Source organism: Eptesicus fuscus, chromosome 7, assembly GCF_027574615.1.
Source record: "Eptesicus fuscus isolate TK198812 chromosome 7, DD_ASM_mEF_20220401, whole genome shotgun sequence".
Classification (NCBI taxonomy): Eukaryota; Metazoa; Chordata; class Mammalia; order Chiroptera; family Vespertilionidae; genus Eptesicus; species Eptesicus fuscus.
In genome coordinates, this window is record NC_072479.1 from 10,744,526 (window position 1) to 10,754,648 (window position 10,123).

Here is a 10,123-nt window from a genome sequence, read left to right on the forward strand (position 1 = left end):
GAGTGATGTCTGTGCAGAGCGGGGTTGGCCTATTCAATAATGTAAAAGGAGTGCTGGATGTGAATAAGAATAGGACAAACTGGAGCCTAAAAGGACAACTGGAATTGTTTAGGGTGAACTGGAATCCCCATCTGTTTCTCGCTGAGTTCAGAGGTTGTCATGGTGTTGCACATGCACTTGGCCCAGGAATCATAAAAGCTGAAAGAAACTGAAGCAACTTCAGGTCCTGGTGCTTCCCCACACCAATAAGGGCAGCTTGCAGATCAGTGGCCTTAATGCCTGTGCCCCCCACCTTCCAGATTACATGCACATTCCTCTGTGCTCAGCATTAATTAAGAACCATATAGGAAATAAATTATGCTAATTACAACTTCCAGTATAGCTAATTTGACATAGTCCTTGACTTGCCAACTTGGTGTCTCTGTATGCTTTAAATATATTAACATGAAAATTAAAATGATAGCAAAGTATGGTTCCAGCTAGGTTAATAGCTAATCTTCATAAACTTAAAACAAACAACCCTACCCCCAAGGAAGGATGCAAAGTTTCTTTGTCCATGTTTGGGTGATATTCACACCTAATGGAATTACTCTCCTATTGATACTCTATAACTTACTATTAACGCAAATTGTGTTAAATGGTAGGGGAATCAGAGAGGAGAGGAAAAGGTTGTTTAATATACACAAAGATATTCAAATCAAAAGAAGAAATTGCTATTTCAACTCTGTTTCTTCAACTTAACCACATAGTCATAGCTGTTTATATTACTACCTTCTTGTCCTGGCCGGTGTGGCTCAGTTGGTTGGAGTGTTGTCAGATACACCAAAAGGTGGCAAGTTCAATTACCAGTCAGGGCACAGACCCAGGTTGTGGGTTCAATCCCCAGTCAGGGCACCTGCAGGAGGCAATGGATCAATGTTTCTCTCTCTCTTTCTCTTTCCCTCCCTCCCTTTCTTTCTTTAAAATCAATTAAATGGCCCTAACTGGTTTGGCTCAGTGGATAGAGCATCGGCCTATGGACTGAAAGGTCCCAGGTTCAATTCCGGTCAAGGGTATGTACCTTGGAGGGCATGTACCTTGGTTGCGGGCACATCCCCAGTAGGAGGTGTGCAAGAGGCAGCTGATCAATGTTTCTCTCTCATCAATGTTTCTCTAACCCTATCTCTCTATCCCTCTCCCTTCCTCTCTGTAAAAAAGCAATAAAATATATTTTTTAAAATAAAAATAAAAAATGAAATCAATTAAATGGCCTAGTTACAATTCAATTCCCAGTCAGGGCACATGCCCAGGTTATGGGCTCGATTCCCAGTAGGGGGAGGTACAAGAGGCAGCCGATTGATTATCTTCTCTCATCATTGATGTTTCTATCTATCTCTCCCTCTCTCTTCTTCTCTGAAATCAATAAAAAGAATTTCTAAAAAATACACACACACACACACGCACACAACTACCTTCTTCAACTACCCATTCCTTCCTTATTCTTCTGGCATCAGCAGGCACCCTTGACTGTCTATGATTCCTTATCTGTTGAGGTGACCCAAACCTTAATTCCTGAGGCATGTGGATTTTTAGCAGTCCTGCCAGGATTAGGTAGTTGTAGTTTGCTCTTGACTTTTTAATCACTGGGTAGGGGAGTACTATGAAATGCCCCAGCGTATCTCCTGCATTCCAGACATACTCCCAACCTGTTTGTGTAGTAGCAATGCCATTTTCTCTTGATAGTTAGGATCAGTCCCCCGAGCTACCACAGTAATTCCCTTCTTTGATTTACAAGCATGAAAAGCAAATATGGCCAGATGCAGCCTCAACCCCTAATTCAACATATCAGTTAACATGTGCCCCGACAGTGGAAACAGTAATTAATATCTTGAAACTTAATCAGATCAGAGAACTAAATCCAAATACTATAATCCAAAACAATACAGCTGATCAATCCATAAGATTCCATTCCACTGCTGCTTGTCAAACCACACTCAAAACTTAGTGGCTGAAAACCATAGCAGTCATGGATTTCTCCTCATAATCCACAATTTTGGTAGTATTTGTAAGGAATGACTCATCTCTGCCCCATGTCATCCACTGGGACAGCTTGTCTGGGAGCTGGGGATCCACTTTCAAGATATCTCACTCATCTGGCTGGCAAGTTGAATAGTTGTCACATGGAAACCATCCAAGACTATGGGCCAAGATTCTCCACTCTGCTCCACCTGATCTTCAGTATAGGCCGCTTGGGCTTCCTCACAGCCTGGTGGCTGGCTTCTCAGAGTATGTATCTGATGTGAATCAGGCAGAAACTTCATGGTCTTTTCTAACTGAGCCTAGGAAGTCACACAGCATCACTTCCACTACAGCCTAATCATGAAAGCAGGTGGGGAATTACTCTACTTTTTGATGAGAAGGTCATTTCTAAGAGCATGTAGGATGGGAGATATTGTTGAAGCCATCCTTGGGAAATATAATCTGCTATAATATGCTAATTTAAAAATCGGACTCAAAAATTTGCAAGTAAAAGTATAGTAAAGTATGTACAACAACATGGCAAGAAGTACTTCCAAAGATAAAGCAGGACATTTCATATTGAGAGTTAAAGTCACCAAAAAGATTTAATAGTTCCAAATTTCTATGTATACAATATATACTCAAAATGTGTAATGTAAAATTGTCCAAACCGAAAGGAGAAAATAGATAAATTCACATTCAAAATGGGAAATTTTGAACACATACCTCAATAAGTGATAGACTAAACAGACAAAATCAGTAAGGGTACAGAAAATGCAAATATGATGAACCAACTTTCCCTGTTAGGCACTTCACCTGCAATAGCAGAATATGTACATTTTTTCAAGTGCATACAGAACATTTATAAAACTGACCATATGATGAGCTATACAAGCAGGTTTCAATGAATTTCAAAGGATTGAAATAATCTATAGTCTCTAATCATAATGGAAGTAAACTAGAAATTAATCACATCTGTAATCGAGTAACCCAAATGTATACCTTCAGTCTGACCTCTCGATGTGTATGTCATTATTACTTGAATTTTCATAGATATTTCAACTGTACCATGTCTAAAACTGCATTCTCACTATTTTCCCAAACTTCTTCCTCTGCCAGCCTTTTTCATCTTAGTAAAAGACATGTCCAAATACCCTGTTTCTTAGGGCAGAAACCTAAGATCCTGAGCACTCCTCCCTAACTCCCTTCACCCTACCTTCAAAATATATCCACCATCTTCTCTTCTCCTCCACTACCATGGCCCTGCTCATATCGTCATCACCTCTCTCCTAGAGGATTGTGTTAGCCTCCTACTTTATGTTGTGCAATCCATTCTCCAAAAAGCAGCCAATCAACATTTTAAAAACACAAATTGTCAAAGGATACAAACATCCAGTTATAAGATGAATAAGTTCTGGGGATCTAATATTCAATGTGGTAACTATACTAATAAAAGGGTAATATGCTAATTAGACCAGATAGACTGGACGTCTTTCAGACGTCCTTCAGACATCCTTCCGGACAAAGCCATGGTGGTGGGGACCTACAGAGCGGTTAGGAGCGGTCAGGCCAGCAGGGGAGAGCAGTTAGGGGTGATCAGGCAAGCAGGCTGGTGAGTGGTTAGGAGCCAGCGGTCCCAGATTGTGAGAGGGATGTCCGACTTCTTTTTTTTTTAATATATTTTATTGATTTTTTTACAGAGAGGAAGGGAGAGGGATAGAGAGTTAGAAACATCGATGAGAGAGAAACATCGATCAGCTGCCTCCTGCACACTCCCCACCAGGTATGTGCCCGCAACCAAGGTACATGCCCTTGACCGGAATCGAACCTGGGACCCTTGAGTCCGCAGACCAATGCTCTATCCACTGAGCCAAACCGGTCAGGGCTCGACTTCTGGTTTAAAAATATATATGTTTTTATTGATTTCAGAGAGGAAGGGAGAGGGAGAGAGAGATAGAAACATCAATGATGAGAGAGAATGATTGATTGGTTGCCTCTTGTATGCCCATGACTGGGGATCAAGCCCGCAACCTGGGCATGTGCCTTGCCTGGAAATCTAACTGTGACTTCCTGGTTCATAGGTTTAGGTTCAACCACTAAACCACGCAGCCAGGCCTAAAATAATTTTATTAGTTTACTTAGCATTTACCATTTCATGCTCTCTCCCTTTTCATGTAGCTCATTGCTAGTCCAGAAAATATCACTGGCATGGCCATTATTACAACATCTGGTGTCCTGTCCCAGCTGTGTCATTTACACATGTATAACCTTAGTAGGCCACATATTTTTATTTTTTTTAATTTTTCCACCTATATGGCTACTTCTAGCTCTGAACATGTTTTTTAACTCTAAAAAGTCTATAATTCAACAGACAGTAATTATTATTAGGCTGAGAAAACACAAAATATTTGGCATTGAGATACCTCACAAACAATACTGACATGAACCATACCAAAAGATAATAGTAGGAGCAGAGATTATTTTCTTCTAGTCCTATACCATAATTTTAGTAGGCTTGCTCTAATTTTAATTAGGCATTACATTGTTTACTCATTCATTCAACAAATATCTACTGAAAATTTTGTGCATCCAACACTGAGCTAAACAGTCCTTGCCCTTATAGAGCTTATAGCCCAGTATGACAGACAAACATTAAACAATTTATAACTACAAATTATGGTGTATGCTAAAAGTATAGGATGCTAATGAAAGACTATATAACAGAAACCTAATTTAAATTGGATGGTAAGAGAAGTGTCTCTGAGGAGATTTAAACTGAGACCTCAGATTTATACAAGCTAGTTAGCCAAAGTGTGTGTGTTGGGGTAGGGGTCGGAGGCTGCATTCCAGACAGAGGAAATGGTGTGTACAAAGACCTTGAAGTATAAAAGAGTTTGGTGTGCCAAGGAACTTAAATAAGACCAGTGGGGCTGTACTAACAGGAAATGAGCTAGAGAGATACATTGTATCATTCAAGGCTTTGATGGTCATGCCAAGGAGTTTAGATATATACTGAACTCAATGGGAAATGAATGCAGATTTTAATGGGGGTAGGGGTGGGCTATGATTGATTCTCCAGGTATAATTTTTTAAAATATGTTTTTATTGACTTTAGGCCCTGTGGGATCGGGCCTAAACCAGAAGTCGGACATCCCCCAAGAGGTCCCGGATTGGAGAGGGTGCAGGCTGGGCTGAGGGACCCCCTCCCCCCGTGCATGAATTTCATGCATCGGACCTCTAGTCTATATAATAAAAGCCTAAGTGACCCTTACGGTGGAATGACCAGAACGACCGGTTGCTGTGATACACACTGACCACCAGAGGGCAGATGCTCAATGCAGGAGCTGCCTCCTGGTGGTTAGTGTGCTCCCTCAGGGGGAGCACCGCTCAGCCAAAAGCCGGGCTCATGGCTGGCGAACACAAGCAGCAGTGGCAGGAGCCTCTCCCACCTCCGTGGCAGTGCTACAGAGCAGCAAACCGAGTGGTAAGGAGCAGTGAGCAGGCGGGCGGTACAGAGCAAGGGGTTCCAGACTGCGAGAGGGATGCCCTACTGCTGGCTTAGGCCCATGGACATCCCCCGAGGGCTCCCAGACTGCGAGAGGAGGCAGCCCAGGCTGAGGGACCCCCCCCCCCAGCCCCCAGTGCACTAATTTCTTGCACTGGGCCTCTAGTAGTTAATACTTTGTTACAGCCCTAGCTGGTTTGGCTCAGTGGATAGAGCATCAGCTTATAGACCAAAGGGTCCTAGGTTTGACCAGTCAAGGGTGCATACCTTGGTTGTAGGCACGTACCTTGGTTGCAGGCTCAATTCCCGCTCCTGGTTCAGGTGCGTGCAGGGGGCAACCAACTGATATTTCTCTCACTGTGTCTCTCCTCCTCCCACTCTCTCTAAAAATCTATGGAAAAATATACTTGGGTGAGGATTAACAAAAATAATAATAATGATGCTTTGTTACATGCTTGAAAATTGCTAAGAAAGTAGCTCTTAAATGTTCTCACAACACACAAAAAATGTAATTATGTGAGGTGATGAATGTGTTAACTAACCTAACTGTGGTAATCATTTTGCAATACTGTATATACATGTATCAAATCATCAGATTATATGCCTTACACAATCTTACATGTCAATTATATCTCAATTCAGCTGGGGGAAAATAAAAAGTAAAAATTGTAACTGGAGCCCAGGCCGTTGTGGCTCAGTTGGTTGGAGCCTTGGCCAATACACCAAAAGGTGGAGGGTTTAATTCCTGGTCAGGGCACATACCTAGGTTTCTGATTTGATCCTGGTTAGGGCACCTATGGGAGGCAACCGATCAATGTTTCTCTCTCTCTCTCTCTCTCTCTCTCTCTCTCTCTCTCTCTCTGTCTCTCCCCCTCTCTCTCTCCCATTCCCTCTCTCTAAAATTAATGAAAAATATATTTTCAGTGAGGATTAAAAAAAATTATATAGCCCAGCTGGTACGGCTCAGTGTTTGGGTGTCAACCCATGAACTAGGAGGTTTGATTCCAGGTCAGGGCACATGCCTGGGTTGTGGCTCCATCCCCAATAGGGCGTGTGCAGGAGGCAACCAATTGATGACTCTCATCATTGATGTTTCTATCTCTCTCCCTCTCCATTCCTCTCTCTCTAAAATCAATAAAAACATATATATTTTTAAAATATATTTTATGACATACTTTTTAAATTTTTTATTTTGGTTAATCCTCACCTGAGAATATTTTTCCATTGATTTTTAGAGAGTGGAAGGGAGGAGGAGAGACAGAGAGAAACAATGATGTGAAAGAGACACATCGGTTGCTTGCCTCCCTTGTGCCCCAACTGGGGCTGGGGATTGAGCCTGCAACCAAGGTACGTGCCCTTGACCAGAATCCAGCTAGGGCTAGGACACAGTTTTTACACCTATAACATTTCAAACTATTTTCAAGTCTGTTTATCAACTTTCCAAATAAAAATCTGTAAGATATTATTCTATAATAATTTTTTTAAATATATTTTATTGATTTTTTACAGAGAGGAAGGGAGAGGAATAGAGAGTTAGAAACACTGATAAGAGAGAAACATCAATCAGCTGCCTCCTGCACACTCCCTACTGCAACCAATGTACATACCCTTGACCGGAATCGAACCTGGGACCCTTCAGTCCGCAGGCTGACGCTCTATCCACTGAGCCAAACCGATTAGGGCTATTCTATAATAATTGAGCATTTTAATATTTTAAACTACCTATAGGAATATATTACAACTTCACATATTTTAGAATATTTTTGTACTCAAAAATTACTACATGGATTAGATTATTATATTCCATCAAATATAAGGCCCAATGGTTGTAAGATACACTGTTATTTTATGTAATTCTAAGATAAAAAGTCTTGCCCAGCTGGCAAGGATCAGTGGTTGAGTGTCGACCTATGAACCAGGAGATCATAGTACAATTCTGAGTCAGGGCAAATGCCTACGTTGTGGCCTCAATCCCCAGTATAGGGCATGCAGGAGGCAGCTGATCAATGATTCTCTCTCATCATTGATGTTTCTATCTCGCTTTCCCTCCAAAATCAATAAAAACATATTTTAAAAAAAGAAAAAAGTCTTCAATACCCAATTAGAGAGCAAAAAGCCCAGAGCAAGTCTTCTATCTTGTGGGCTTTCTGAGGCCCATTAAGAGACTGAGCATAGCAATTAGCCTGCAGGCAGAAGCAATTGCCACACCCTGTTGGAAAACCTCTCACCCCACCCCTGGACACTTGCTTGAGGCTACTCAAAACTGAATCCAATCAGTCTGCAGGCAGAGGCAGGTCTATGGAGTCTTCAGTCTTTACCTTATCTAGTTAGTCAGAAACAACATTTGGGTCAGTGCCAAAGACACCACTCTAGACTGCACAGGGAGGCAAATGTCAGAAGGACATCACCTGTACCCCCACCACCACCACCACCACAGACACCATCCCAGTCCATTCTGTGAAGCAAAAGCCAGGGGGACCCCAAGTACCTGCAGCTGGCACCTGAGGGACCAGATCTGTGCGGGGAAGGCAGTAGAGCTCAGACCAAGGACAATCAAAGTGTGAGACTCAAAGCAGACCCGGCCTCTGGGCTAAGGAGTCCCCAACCATTGGACAACTCAGGTCTTCAACCTCTCAGACCTTAATCAAGTTGCCCATGGCCAGAAAGGGACAGTGACTCATATGCACCTTCACTAGAGAAGCTCCCAGGAGACCTAGGATAGACACCCCAAGGGATCACATTCAACAACGTCAGAGCAAAATCCAGTGAGCCCCACTTGACCCAAAGCACTTGTATAACAGCTGGCATTACAGCACTGGGGTTGAACCTCACTTGTAGCAAGTTGGAGGGGAGATCCCTCCCACAAACAGGACATCAAAAATCAAGTTCCAATTACAATAGGAGAGCCTAAATAACTCACACAAGGGACCTTCCTAGAGTAGCGAGCTCAGGTGAACAAAGAGACTGCATCACTGGACCCCTCAAGACACTTTCTACATAATGCCATCCCACAAATACTAGGAGGCATAACAGTTTTATCTAATACATAGAAGCAAATACAAAGATACAGCTAAAATGGGGAGACAAAGAAACCCCAAATTAGAGAAAAGAATGAATCTCAAGGGGGAAAAAAACACTAAATGAAATGGAGGCAAGCAACCTATCAGACATAGAGTTCAAAGCAATGGTTATAAAGATGCTTAAGGGTCTTAGTGAAAATTACAACAGCATGAAAAGGGAAACAGAGGCCATGAACAAGAACAAATGAAGAATGATATATCTGACATCAAGAACACACTGGAAGGTATTAAAGTAGATTGGATGAAACAGAGGATCGATCAGCAATTTGAAAGACAAGGTAGAAATAAATACCTAATTATAGCATTTATAGAAAGAGAAAAAACAGAAAGCTGACTTAAGGGAGCTCTGGGACAACATGAAATGTAACAACATCATCATTATAGGAATACCAGAAGGGGAAGGTGAGCAAGGAAAAGAGCACCTGTTTAAAGAAATAATGACAGAAAATTTCCCCAACTTGGTGAAGGAAAATGTCCCACAAGTTCAGGAGGCACAGAGAGTCCCAATCAAGATTAACCCAAAAAGACCCACACCTAGACACATCACAATTAAATGGCAAATGTTAAAAACAAAGAAAAAAATCTTAAAGGCAGCAAGAGAGAGAGAAAATTACCTACAAAGGAGTTACCATTAGAATGTCAGCTGACTTCTCAATAGAAACACTTCAGGTCAGAAGGGTGTGGCATGGAGTACTCAAAGTAATGAAAAGCAAGGGCCTAAATCCAAGACTACTGTATCAAGCAATACTATCATTTAAAATCTAAGTAAATAAAAAGCTTTCCAGACCAAAAAAAAAAAAAAAAAGGTTAAAGGAGTACATTACCACTAAACTGGCAATGCAAGAAATGTTAATTAGACTGCTTTAAGAAGAAGAAAAGAACAGAGAGAGAGAGAGAGAGAGAGAGAGAGAGAGAGAGAGAGAGAATCATAGGCATAAAGAAAATAAAAATGGCAATAAATAAATACTCATGAATAATAACCTTAAATGTAAATGAATTAAATGCTCCAGTCAAAAGACATAGGGTGACTGAATGGATAAGAAAATATGACCTATATATATGCTGTCTACAGGAGACACACTTCAGAACAAAAGATACATTCAGACTGAGAGTGAAAGGATGGAAAAACATATTCCATGCAAATGGAAAGGGGAAAAAAGCTGAGTAACAATAATCATATCAGACAAAATAGACTTCAAAATAAAGGCCATAACAAGAGACAAAGAAGGCCACTTCATAATTCTAAAGGGAATGACTCAACAAGAAAATGTAACCCTTGTAAACATATATGTACCCAATATAGGAGCACTCAAGTACTTAAAAAAACTCTTGATGGACTTTAAGGGAGAGATTGATATACAGTCATAGTAGGGGATTTTAACACCCCACTAACATCACTGGATAGATCTTCAGACAAAAAATGAACAAGGAAACAGAAGCCATAAATGAGATACTAGATCAGAAGGATCTAACTGATATTTACAGAAAATTTCACTCCACACCAACAGAATATACATTCTTTTCAAGTGCACATGGAACA